This window comes from Rhynchophorus ferrugineus, unplaced genomic scaffold, assembly GCF_030347505.1.
Source record: "Rhynchophorus ferrugineus isolate W39M unplaced genomic scaffold, kcgeb_rfMv2 rfM6, whole genome shotgun sequence".
NCBI classification, from domain to species: domain Eukaryota; kingdom Metazoa; phylum Arthropoda; class Insecta; order Coleoptera; family Curculionidae; genus Rhynchophorus; species Rhynchophorus ferrugineus.
The window spans coordinates 43,467,164-43,480,590 of record NW_027472585.1 but is presented as its reverse complement, the minus strand read 5'-3'; the positions used below and the strand labels follow the sequence as shown (position 1 = coordinate 43,480,590).

Sequence of the window (13,427 nt, the reverse complement as noted above, 5' to 3'; positions counted from 1 at the left end):
TTATGCTTAATCATCTTCAAACGCTGCAAATAATCATGAATGATATGATGTACACATTCAGTTGATATCTTTAGAGTGTCTGCTATTTCATTCAATTTCAATGTACGGTCATTCAAAACAATTTTGTGAATTTTTTAATATTTTCGTCGGTAAGAACTACTTTTGGGTGTCCACTGTGTTCACCGTCTTCGGTGCTCATTTCACCACGTCTAAACTTAGCATACCAATCCTTGATGGTTGATTTTCTTGTGGAAGTGTCCGGAAATTCGGCATCAAACCAAGTTTTTGCTTCAACTGTATTTTTCCCTTCAAAAACCAACATTTTTTCAACACGCGAAATTCCTTTTTATCCATTTTCTTGACAATAACGAAAGTTGCTTCAATCAAAATGCTATAATTCACAAAATAATGATCCGATACTTGTCAAATTTATACGTGCATCTTTTGAGGGTTAGGGATAAATAAAAAACACGTGGATTTAACTCTAGTAGCGCCTGTCTATGTGTCAGGCCGGGGACTTTTCAATTGACTTGTTATGTGCAGTACAATTGTCAAAAAAAAATAAACAGATTAAGCTTAAAGCTTTGTTAAACATTTATGGGTAGGCTTGGAAATTTATTTTGTGAATAAACTTATATTACAACAACTGACTAACCTATATTTCAGGTAATTGAGAAAATATTCATTTCACAAAACCAAGATAGTTTTAACTCACCATCTATACTTAAATAAATAATAGTTATTGATAATATTTGAAAGCATAGAGAGGTACGGGGATTGCGGAGGCATAAACGCCGAATATCTGGGACCATTATCGATATATGATGGCGTCGTATTTTATCCGGGGTTAGCGTTTGATGCCGTTTTTAGCCGCAATACCCGATTTATTCTAATTTAGTAAACCGTTTTGGTTACGTTCACAATTGTCACGCTACAATAAACGGGCCATTTTTGAGCCAAATCTAATATATCAACATTCTGGTATCTCAAAAACAATATTGTTGAACGGGATAAAGAGAAATGGCAGCGGATGTGCGGGTGTATGTGTGAGTGTGTGGCCCGAACGGTCAAATGCACCGTATCGAATGTCAATTAAAATTGTAAAAACTTTCGGATTGTCTATTAGCGACAAATAGAGGCGATCGGGGAAATGTAAACTATCGACGGGATGAAAAGGCCGCTGCGGTGATACATTGAAAACCCCGAATTCGGCTGCCAGAGATATATTGGATTCGTTCGTTGATTGAAATGTTTTTATGGCCAAATATGGTCTCCCCTTTTTCGCTATAAAGCAGCAAACATGTATAAAATAAAATTGTAGTTGTTTATCAAGTCATTGTTTGCAAAAACCGAAGAAAGGTTTTAAAATATCGAAGCAATCAGATGTTCTTGAAAGCAATGTTTACGACTGATGAAAAGTGATTGACGATACGACAGCAGAGTGTGAAAAAAATTCAGATCAAGGCCCGAGGAAGCTTCACATACCGTCGCAAAGCTCGAAATAACATTAACGAATGTCACTGGTCCTAAGTAAAATAATTCTATATAAATAACAATTAAATTATTGCGTTATTCTTGGTGGTTATAAAATTCAAACCGCATGGATTTTATTTATAGTAGAAATGTTAGCTGCCAAATTTATAATAAATCATTTTCAACGATATCAAACAGTAATCAATATATGGCAAAATGTCACCCACAAATATATTTCGAAACTATAACAAGAAGCATATAATAAAATTATTATCCATTTGTTAGAGGTAGTCAATTCATTAATGAGATGTATCCATCAAGAATATTAGCAAAAGCTATAGTAATTGGTAATAATTAGACATTTGTTTTAGTCGTGATATATTTTAGTAATTATTTAATAATTATTTTATTGGTGAGGTGTAGCTAGATTTTAGTGACACTGAAAGTCGAAGACAGTGACATTAAAATAAGAGAAGAAGAAATTCGATGGGATTTTGCCAGGATGCAAACATAGTGGAGGATGTTACTTTGAAAAGATTTAACTTTATAACAAGTTTTGACATGGGTCCAATAAACAAGATATAAAGCGATCAACGACACCCTAATAATGGAGCTGGAATGCTCAAGATAGTCAATTAACTAATGGAGCTTTTCGATCAAGAATTGTAACAAAAAGTACAGTAGGGTAACGTACTCTACTTTTTACAAAATTACATCATAATTACGCTTGCACTTTCTCCAAAATTATTTGCCAAATAATACATGCTAGTGAGGTCCATACTACATATTGTTCACCTCCCTGCAGTCTGATGCTCAGAGTTTGGTGGTATTAGTGGTATTTGGTAATCATCGGCAAATAGGGCGTTTAAATTAAGCGTGTCTATGTACGAGTGTCGCAGATATTGTAATTTACAGTCAAATATTGTCGTCTGGCAAAAATTACTTGATCATATATCTGCCGAGAAGAATGGTCGTTTCTTTAAACGCTACGTTTAAAAGCAGAATATGTTAATTTCACTGGAACTAAAACACTTTCATGGCTATGTTGCCGACATATATATTTAATAAACAATAAAAACTATATATTTAAATGTTTATCTTATTTATTCATTTGGATTTAAAAACATATTTTCAGCAATTTAACTGGTGGTAATTTAATGATCTAAGGTATTTGGCACGTAAATATTGATACACATACACCTTTATACAATTTCCAATATTTGCCACGTGCACTTTAATGATCGTTCGCAAAACATATGCGCTAGCGCCTTTACTCCAAAGAGCTAATTGGCTCAGAGCTGTTAATTGGGTAAACATAACAAACGCAAACAAGCCTATTCCATGAAGATATTTCGAAAATATCACCTAAACCCATAAAACAGGTTAAAATACTTCGGTGCCGTAAACAACAAATACGGCGTGAAATTAAATAGTGGTTTGGTAATGATGCATTTTAGATTTTCCTGCGTAATTTCATATATTAAAACGATCAGAAAATAGTTGGACTTCTGAAATAAAACCCAGACAGAGCTACTGATTTTATATATTTACAATTTTATCTTTTGAATAGTCAATAACTTTGCAATGTTGTTCAGGATGACTTGATTATATTTTCCAAGAGCTTCTCTATGCAGTTCAAGATGTGTCTATAGGGTATATCTTCTAGTAGCTTCAATGATTTCTTCAGTATGACCTTGATGATATTTCGAATTTTCTTGATTTAATTCTTTATTCCTAACAACAGCCGTATATTCCTTCCTTCTATTTTTAATTGTCACTGAATGTATTAAATTTGTTGTACATAATCATTAGTTTTATTTAAATTAATTAAAAAAACTTCAATCTATGAATGTTTTATCAACTGTATTCAGTATCACTCCCTACAAATTATGTATAGAGCAATAGAAAGGACACTCAATAGGGAGCTCTGGCTATTGGGTCGCCCACTTTAATTTCATTGGCTAGTTTAATATTCATTATAGGCACCTGCAAGAAAAACATTTTGTTGTGAACTGTCCTGACGTCAACTTCAATTAATCAATGAAATTAAAATAAAAAACTATTCCATTTGCGTAAAAAAATATTAGATTGGATTCTTAGAGACATACGAAATGTTTATGGTCTATCCAAAGAAGATTTGATCATACGTCATCGAGATATCTAAAATTTCTGCTGCAATTTGTAAATTCGTTTTAGAATCAGACAATATTTTCCTTTTCATTTAATTTTATCTAAAAAGAGAGACAATGCTGTCTGATTAGTTCGAACGCGTAAACGAATGAGACACAATGATATGTGATAAGTTTGAACATGTGACATAACCATCCTGTCAAAGTCGGTTGTCAAACGTATGCAAAATTCTGGAAAATAGTAGTGGAAAGAATCTATTAGCCGGCAAGCGTTGTTTTAACGCTTTACTTGTTTTGATACATTTCAAATAGTTGCTTATTATTATTCTGATTAAAAATTCCGATGCCAGACAGAATAGATTGCGTCTCTAATAAGTTACTTTAAACAGGATAATGTATAATGGAGTTTCCTTCCTGCCAGTTAAATTCGTTAAAGAGGCAATAATTTTTAAGATTAATTTGCCGCGATTTTTATTGAAAATATATTTTTTAGCGTGCTGCAGCTACACTGAATAGCTGTATATGTTTTGGATTTCTATGGATACTTTTCAGACTAACAATTTTCTCTGAAATAATTGTATTAAATTATGTTTCGATTAAAAAAACTACTTACTGTATTTATATTTCGTATATTTGATCTGTAATACAGCTAACAACAAGCTGATCTTGATTTGTCACCTGTTTCGCATAAACACGGTTTCTTTTTGATGAATTTAAGATTATATTCTTTTGACATATTTTAGTTACTGTGTCCGTACTAATATTCAGTGCAGTACTCGGCTATTTGCAATTTATTAAAACAAAGCGTTAAAACAGCATTTGCCGCTTTATAACCTGTAATTATAATATTTTAAAGAATTTTGCTGTCGTATGACAAATGGACAACTTTTCCAGTTTCTTTCGGCTACATAATTGAACTTATCTAACAAAATTCTATCTCTTTTTAAGTAGAATAAAATGAGAAGGATAATAGGGTCTGACTGTAAAATGAATTTACAACTTTAGACAGACACATATTGACACACGTAATATATATATATATATATATATATATATATATATATATATATATATATATATATATATATACTAGCGACCCGCCCCGGCTTCGCACGGGTGCAATGCTGATACTGAATTAAATACACTACAGAAAAAATATGAACGTTGTATATAAAAACATAACGGCCCGCTCCGACTTTGCACGGGCATAAAATATATATGCCTATGTCACTCAATGAAAACATGATTAAAATCGATCCAGTATTTTTGGTTCATTCATTACTGCCCTTGGCCTGCACGCATTAAATTTGGAATAAAACAATTCCTCTTCCCCTATACTTACTATGAAGATTTCCTGCTATCTTTGGAATATCTAAATTCATGCAATTTTTATTACATTACACATTTTTAAACGCAAATTTTAAATTTGTAATATCTCCGTCCAATGTTGCCTTAGTATATTATGCATGTATTATACATATAAACCTTCCTCTTGAATCACTCTATCTATTGAAAAAAACCGCATCAAAATCCGTTGCGTAGTTTTGTTGTAAAGGCGACTTTGTTTTATACTATGTAGTATAAAACATGTATATATATATATATATATATATATATATATATATATATATATATATATATATATATATATATATATATCAACAGCGTAAAGATGTTTGAAGATGATAACGTCTCAAAAGTATTTCCAGAAACATATTTTCCAGAACAGTTGATCTGCTTGTCCTAATCTACATTACTTCATGGGTTTTACCGAAACTTTTCGTTTGATACATTAAGCCCTCTAAACTTGGAGGTACAGAATACTTTAATCGGCTTTCGAGGGGCATTTGGTATGTGTATAAATAACGACCTTAATATTTTGAGTTAGTAAATTCCGAAATGCGATTTTGAAATATAACATGTATTTGACGTAGTCAGATTTAACTTTGTTTCCGGGGCCCGGCTTGTTTAGATTCGGTTCGCAAAAAAATAATAATAATACGTCGCGATTTTCTGCGTGCTTATTATTAACTTGTCAGTTTCATTCTCTTCAGTTTAGGGAAATTGGTTTCGGTCATTGTTAACGTTTCATTTAATTTTTTGATAGTTCAAATATAATCATTATCTTTTTGCCAATATTGTTACAGTTCTTCAGATTTTGGGCATTGAATCGGTTTATTAATTTAATTGGTTATTTTACCTTCAAATTGCAGTCTTTCATTAGTTCTAGGTTTTTAGGATATTTTTACTAACTGCATCGAAATTATCACTTTAAAATATCTATCTATACTGTTCAGTTTTTTCCCTTGATTCCGCCCGTTCCCCCATTAGATCTTGATTTGATTCCAATGGGGCCACCTGGGAAGTGCACCCTTTCGAATAAAAAATAAAATAACTTTGAAAATCGGCTCCTAAATGATGGAGAAATCGGCGAAGATATATACATATATACAATCTAACATAGAACCTCCTCCTTCTTTGAAGTCAGTTAAGAATACTTTTACATCTTAGAGATATTGCAAATAAAAAAAAAACTTTCACATGAATGTAGTATACAGAAGTTGGTTAATTTTGTGGAATGAATTAAGAATGAATTAAGAATGAATAAGATTTAAAGGAACCAATTCTTGGCCTTGGTCCTTTGATGCCATCATGGCAAGATGCTAATAAAAAGAGTCTAAAAAAGTTAATGCAAAAAATAAAAAAGTTAGAATAACATTTGATTAGGTTTTGTTGTCCATAATATTTTTTGGAGAAAGACATAACTAGCTCAATAAGTTGTGGTCGACTACTCATTCTCAGTTGCTTCATTCTCATATATTTTCCATAGAAAATCAGAACTATGTATAAAATAATTTGCCCAATTGAAAATATATATAGAAGCTGGGACTGCCGCAGCATCACAGCCTAGATGTAGTTCATTTTCCATCCAAATACTGCCCTATTATAAACAAATCCAAATATTGCAAAATTAAATCTCGTTCAATGGAGTCGGTAATGCAGACAAGCTCTGGAAATAAAATCGCGCAAAACGAAAACAAATTTAAAAAATATTATTTAGAATTTTATCCTGCCTTTTGTGTCCATTACCATAAACGTATTTTTCCCGTCCCACTTCTCCATTTTCCATTATTATTATTATTTTCATGCTATGGAGTTCTTTGTGACTGCCTTAAAAAAGGATGTTATTGATATTTTATTCCTTTTGATACGTCCGCTTGAGCGAAGAATATAAGGGGAACCGCTCTCTCTCTTACTCTCTCTCTCTCTCTCTCTCCCTTTTTCTCTTTCTCTCTTTTTTAGAAACGTTTTGAAATATTAATTTTATATTCGCCGAAAAGATGTATCGCATTTTTCTGTTGCAAATAGTAGATTTTCATGGGACGTTTTTTAAAAATGTCCATTAAGTATTTTAATATTGTATTAAGATGAAAATATGAAGCCAGACGTTAAACATTTCAAACATTAGCTTTTTGTGTTTTTCCACATTTCAAAAAAGTTTAAATAATTTCTAAAAATAATTGAAATAAAATATGTATTTTAGTAATACTCTAGAATCTCTATCTATACATTTTCCTGTCCCTTATTTTTCTATATGAATCTGAACTCAAAATTCAAAAAGTATTATTTTTTATCAGAATCCTTATCAGAAAACCTTTTAATATTCTTCTTTCTTCATTTTATTTCTACCTACTTTATTTTCATATTTTGCTCCTTATTTTTTTATACTGATTTTTTGCTACATTAGTATTTTATTGATTCAAATCTGTACAATAGTTATTAATATTATTAATATACTAGATGATGCTAATTCATGACGTTCACTTGTAAAATCGTTTTATTCATTTAATAACTTAACCATTCCGATTCAGTATTGCTTACTTTGTCTCCTGCATCTTCTTTTGTCCATTGCAGTAGCAAGCAGTTTTCAGAATGACATACGGATAATTATTTCACCTCAAGACAATCAATTGTATCTTTTGTTTTATAGAAATTTTGCAACAATCTTGTTAAATGAAAAAAAAAGAGTCAATGGCATGACCTTTTTGTTCATTTCAAATATTTCTGATGTGGAAATGTATTAGATTATGCCACTAAATAACATATACATCTTTAGTAAAAATAATTTGGTTCTCTCTGATTAGTAACCTCAGGAATGTGGAAACCAAAGTAGCCTTGATGGTTTCTTGATTTATTGTTGAAGTAAATTTTTCAAAATAATCAAAGAAGATCTAATGAATTTAATTATTTCCATGTATACTACGCTGCCTAAGTACTAAAATCAAATGAAATATAAGTAAAACAGTGTTAAAATAATATAATATAAACAAAATGTAGATGTGTTGTAGATATATTAAACGTGATTCATTGATAAAAACTATTGTACTGAAAATATGTAGATGTGGTCTGCAAATAGTAGTCTTTTTTCTATTTTGTATAGATTTGTTTTAGTATTTTGGCGAAATATATCGAAAATATATAATTGGACTAAAAAAGGGTTGTCATCCCCTATCTCCAAAGTCAGCGGTTACATGAAATTTCGCTGTCATTGATCAAAAAAAAAGTCCTGAGACCCAGATGGAATGCCTCTCTACCGCAGAAAACATCAAACCGAAAGACAACGACAATGTCATCAATGAATATAACTCCATCAAAAGACCAGGCTGCAATATTACCCGGCGTCTTAGAAGCATGCACATATAGCGGTTATTCCCAAGAAAAGGGTAAAATATGACATCTCCATCTGACTATAGACCGATCAGCCCCATCAAGTCTTATCTATCGGACACATCTTTCCATGTCAAAATTAGGAAAACATTGTCCAGTCGAAAACGAATCGACTCTGGCGTATCTCAAGGTTCCCCGCTGGCTCCAGACTTATTTAGACTCTTTATTTCAGATCTGCCGAGAAAAGAGCACATTGACGTCGCGTTTTGCACTGACGACACTGCTTTCTTTACGATTTTCAGGCTCGAGAGTACCATAGAAGAACGTTCACAGAAACAGCCCGATCAGGCGGTCAAGTGGTTGAAATACTGGAAGTTGCAAATCAACTCGCTGAAAATCCAGGCCATCATTTTCCATAAGAAAGGTTACGCACTGCGCGTCTCCCAACTTAAGATCGATACTTCAAGAATTTCATGGCTGGATAACGTCACTTCGACCGACTGTTCGTTTGGCATTCCCAAATCCAGAAAGCAATCCGGAAAGGTTTGGGGATAGCAAACTTGCCATCTTCTCTGTTCTGCTTTTCTAGCAGACTAACCATCTTCATCAAATGCTTATTCTACAAGATGTTAATTCGGTCCGTACTCCTCTGCGGATTAAATGTCTACTTCAAGTTTGCTACACCTAACCAGAATAAACGGCTTCAAGTTTTCCAAAATAAGCTCCTCAGGAAAATCCTGATTTTAGGCCAGAACAAAAAAAATTTAAAAGAGATTCTAGCTCGTGTAATCGCTGCACTTATAAAGTAGAAACTGAACTGAGGTATGTTACTTGATCCCAGGAATCATCTGAACACAATGTTTCACCGGCACCCGTTTTAATTAGTTGTAAAATGAGAACTTGCCGCGCCGGCTAACAACTTTTGACAGTGTGGTATTTTAATATCGACTATTACGGCTTTAAATTTAATATTAGCATCGGTGGAAAATGGATTTTCTTGCCGGCAGCGGAACATGAACAACGGACAAAGCGAAACAATTTTCTGTTCCGCCTGTTTTAACTTTTAAAGGGCTAGAAGTTCGAAACAAAAGAACGTAAGGTAGAACGTTACCCGCTAACTGACTATCGTATTTCGAAATGCGAAATTGTTAGTTGAAAAAGGCTCTTTTTTCTCGCGTCTTGCTCTGCGAGATAAAGTACGGTTAATGTTTTCGAGGTGCCGACGTCCTCTAATTAACTTAGACAGCTACAGCAATAAGTTATATTATGGAAAAAACATTTATATTTTTCATAACCCATAATTTTTTTTTCGAGTCATTCTCACCAGTTTCAGTAGTACGTCAATACTGTAAAGTATTTTTGTAGAATATTTGATGACGCAGATTGCAATATTATTTTAACTACTACTAATTGATCAATTTGAAGTCGGTGTCGAACCCAAAACAGTTACATTAATTTAAATGTTTTGGTCGGTAATTTGATTTTTTGTATATGTTACAAAATTATATTATCATTTTTGTATTGTTTGGGTTCAATACCGACAAAGTAATCAATTGGCAATAATTAAAATAATATTGTAAATAGATAAATAGGTTTAGGTAGGTATTAAGCTAAATTGTGTGTATATAGTAAAATAGAAAATAGGTGTACCAAATAGGTTAAATAAGGTTTTGTGTATTTTTATTTAGTTATTACAACGATTACTAGGTACATATTTTATTTTAAAACGTTTTTTTGTCTTAAAAATTTAAGTTTGTTCGATTTTTTTAAATATTTAATGTTGTTTGTTTTTACTTTACACTGTGACTGTTAACTTTAACTGTTATCTTTACACCACTTAAATCCTATATTACCCAACACATCCATCAAATAGCTATATGCCTTTTGGCTTTTTATGGATACTTTCAAGGCAAACAATTTGCTTTGAAATTTATTCTATGTGTAAATGTATTAAATTATATTTCGATTGAAGAAACTACTTACTGTTTATCTATATTTCGTATATTTGTAACGCGCAAAAATATATTTTTAATAAAAATAAAAACAGTATAATAAAAATGTGTGTTTATATAAATCTGTACTGTAAAGTACATAAAATATAAAACATATATTTAACTTAGCTATAAAACTAATTGGTGATTTAATTTAATCTATTAGAATAAACAGTAAATAGACGACGGTACGTAAACAACAATATATTTCGCAAAAATATGTGAAACATCCAGATTATCAGTAAACTCATTAATCGAAGCACCATTTATATTAATATCAACGAATCGAACAAATTACAGAATCAGATTTGATGTGGAATTGGAGCAAATGTCTGTAATCTAATTCAACAAAAGCTTTCCGATTGTTATTTGATTGGCAATTTTAATAGAGCAATTTACAAAAACGACGGTTGTTTTACTGTTGCAAATATCGCTCTATGCAAATTTAAATTAGTAAAAACTCTCATTGTTGTTATATTTATCGTATTTTACTTTCAAATAATTGTCGTGCTATGCTACACTGAGATATTGGGAAATGGTTTGATGAGTAGAGTAAAACAGATATATTACTATATAAATATTTCCAAAATTAGTAAGAAACATGCCATTCCGGATTAGTTTAGTTGAATATTGCCTGACAATATTTGTGAGAGTTTGTTGGCATCCAGAATACAGTTCTTTGCTTACAAAAATTATAATTGCGGGATTAGTGTTACAAAAACGGAACTTTATATTTAATTCAAGATATTGTTCATGACTGTTCGCTACTAATTTATAATTTTGGCTTGAAAGAAAGAAGGATGCTTGATTTTTTAAAGTAAGTCAGAAATCCTTGCACATTTATTACCTTCATCTAATTTGAAATGCTTTCACAGTACTCAGTTCATCGTTCATTCTTCCTTTACGGTCACTTACGAGTACTTGTTTCCCTTATGACAGAATTATCATATACTTCTAAATTTAAATTAAAAATAATTTTAACAAAAAATTGAACCGACTTGAAAAAATAAATAAAAATTAAAAAATAATCAAACATAGATTTTTAACACAAAAAAACCGTTTTAATATTAAATATGTACATAATAATCGTTGTAATAATTAAATAAAATAAACAAAAAATTATTTAATCTATCTAATACATGTATTTTATATTCTACTATATACATGCAATTTAGCTTAATACCTACCTAAACCTATTTATCTATTTACAATATTATTTTAACTACTACCAACTGATCACTTTGAAGCCGGTACCAATAAATTAATCAGTTATTTTATTTAACATTACAATGGGTACTCCAATTAAATGTGCAGCCTGTATGAGAAAAAAAAATTTATTACTCTTCGTGTGTCCACAATCTGCCCTATTGGCAATAAGTATTTCTTATGTCTATATTATATATCCATGGCATGTAGAAAGTCACTTCATTAAGCAATCTTCCGTATAAAATATTATCTTAATTAATTAGTCTTATTCTAAAGCTTATTCTAAAGTCTACATATGTCTAGTAATCAGATCAGGTGGTGTTAAACGTTTTAGTCTACGCACTTCACTATCACGTCGTATATTTAGCTGATTAGCGACTATATTGGGATGCACTGACACTCTTTCGAAGTACTTCACACAAACACGTTGAATTACACTCATTATAGGTTCTAGAGGAATATCGCGTTGTATCACTTTATTTGAAATATAGTACGGAGCATCAACAATGACACGCAACACCTTATTTTGGAACTGTTGAATGATGGATATATTAGATTTGCAAGCGGTACCCCATAGTTGGATTCCATATGCCCAAATGGGTTTGAGTATAGACTCATACAGAAATACCTTGTTATCTAATGATAACTTGGATTTCCGCCCGATGAGCCAATACATTTGATATAATTTCCCAATTGTTTCCGTTAAGAGATTATGTGCTTCTTCCAGGTTAGGCGTCGATCCAAGTGCATACCAAGATATCTAACATGCTCTGCTTGTGGGAGTTGACGATGATTGATATTTAGTGGTGGACATGTTCTTCTACGCAGGGTAAACGTTATATGCGTGGATTTTGTTTCATTGGCTTTAAACGCGCCATATCTTCAACCATAATTGTATTTGCTCCAGGTGGGTTTGTAGGTTTATTGATGCTGTGACTGGATCTTAATGGGATACTAATATTGCTGTATCGTCTGCATATGTTGCCACAGTAGTTATTCTTGTAGTGGGTAGATCAGCCGCATACAGAAGATACAGTACTGGACCCAGTACACTACCTTGCGGAACTCTTGAATATATGGGATTTAATTCGGTATGTTCATCGCCTTGATTTACAATAATTAGACATTTAGACAAAGGACAAAAATTAAAGCAATGATAAAATAATACTGTAATTATAAATAAACGATGCATCGGCATAAAATACTGAATTTTATATTGCCAAATTAAAGCGTCCGCCATAAAAATGACGGAATTAGAAACCGACCCGACGCAAATGAAAACGAACGGAAAGACAGACAAAAATTAGAATAACAATAAAAAAGGGGGGACCGAGAACGAGGCGCAAACTAAATTTCGTTTTCTAGCAACAGTATTGTCTTTTAATTTATATTTCCATCTTTTTTATTTTAATTCAAAACAGGGAATCGGAATAATAATTGGATGTAATTTTTTCGTCGCCGTCTTCAACATCTTCCGTTGAAATATTAAAAAATAACACGACAAGACATCGTTACTGAATCGATTGCTGTATAATAAATGATAAAATATGGCGTCGATATGGTTCTGGTAAACGCTTGTTTTAATATGATAATGTATAAAAGATTATTCCATATATTTTCATATTGTTTTATGAAAATAGGGAATACTAGACTAAGGATTTTTTCCACTTTCTTTCGACAAAATTCGACCACAATTTATTAAACACACACACACACACACATATATATATATATATATATATATATATATATATATATTATATATTTAGTTTTATATACATACATATGTAAATATATATATATATATATATATATATATATATATATATATATATATATATATATAGACTGTATATCGATATTGACTAGTTTTGAGGGACTATATTGTTTCAATCATTTCTCGCCCTTTTATTTAATTAAAAAGAAAAATGCTGTCTGAAATTTATAAAATAGTCATTCA

At 31.4% G+C, this 13,427-nt stretch overlaps 1 protein-coding gene across 1 annotated transcript in view; it reads right to left on the bottom strand.

Moving 5' to 3' along the window:
- LOC143197969 (discoidin domain-containing receptor 2) overlaps positions 1-13,427 on the bottom strand; it is a 623,414-nt gene that overhangs the window by 144,772 nt on the left and 465,215 nt on the right. The window lies entirely within an intron of this gene.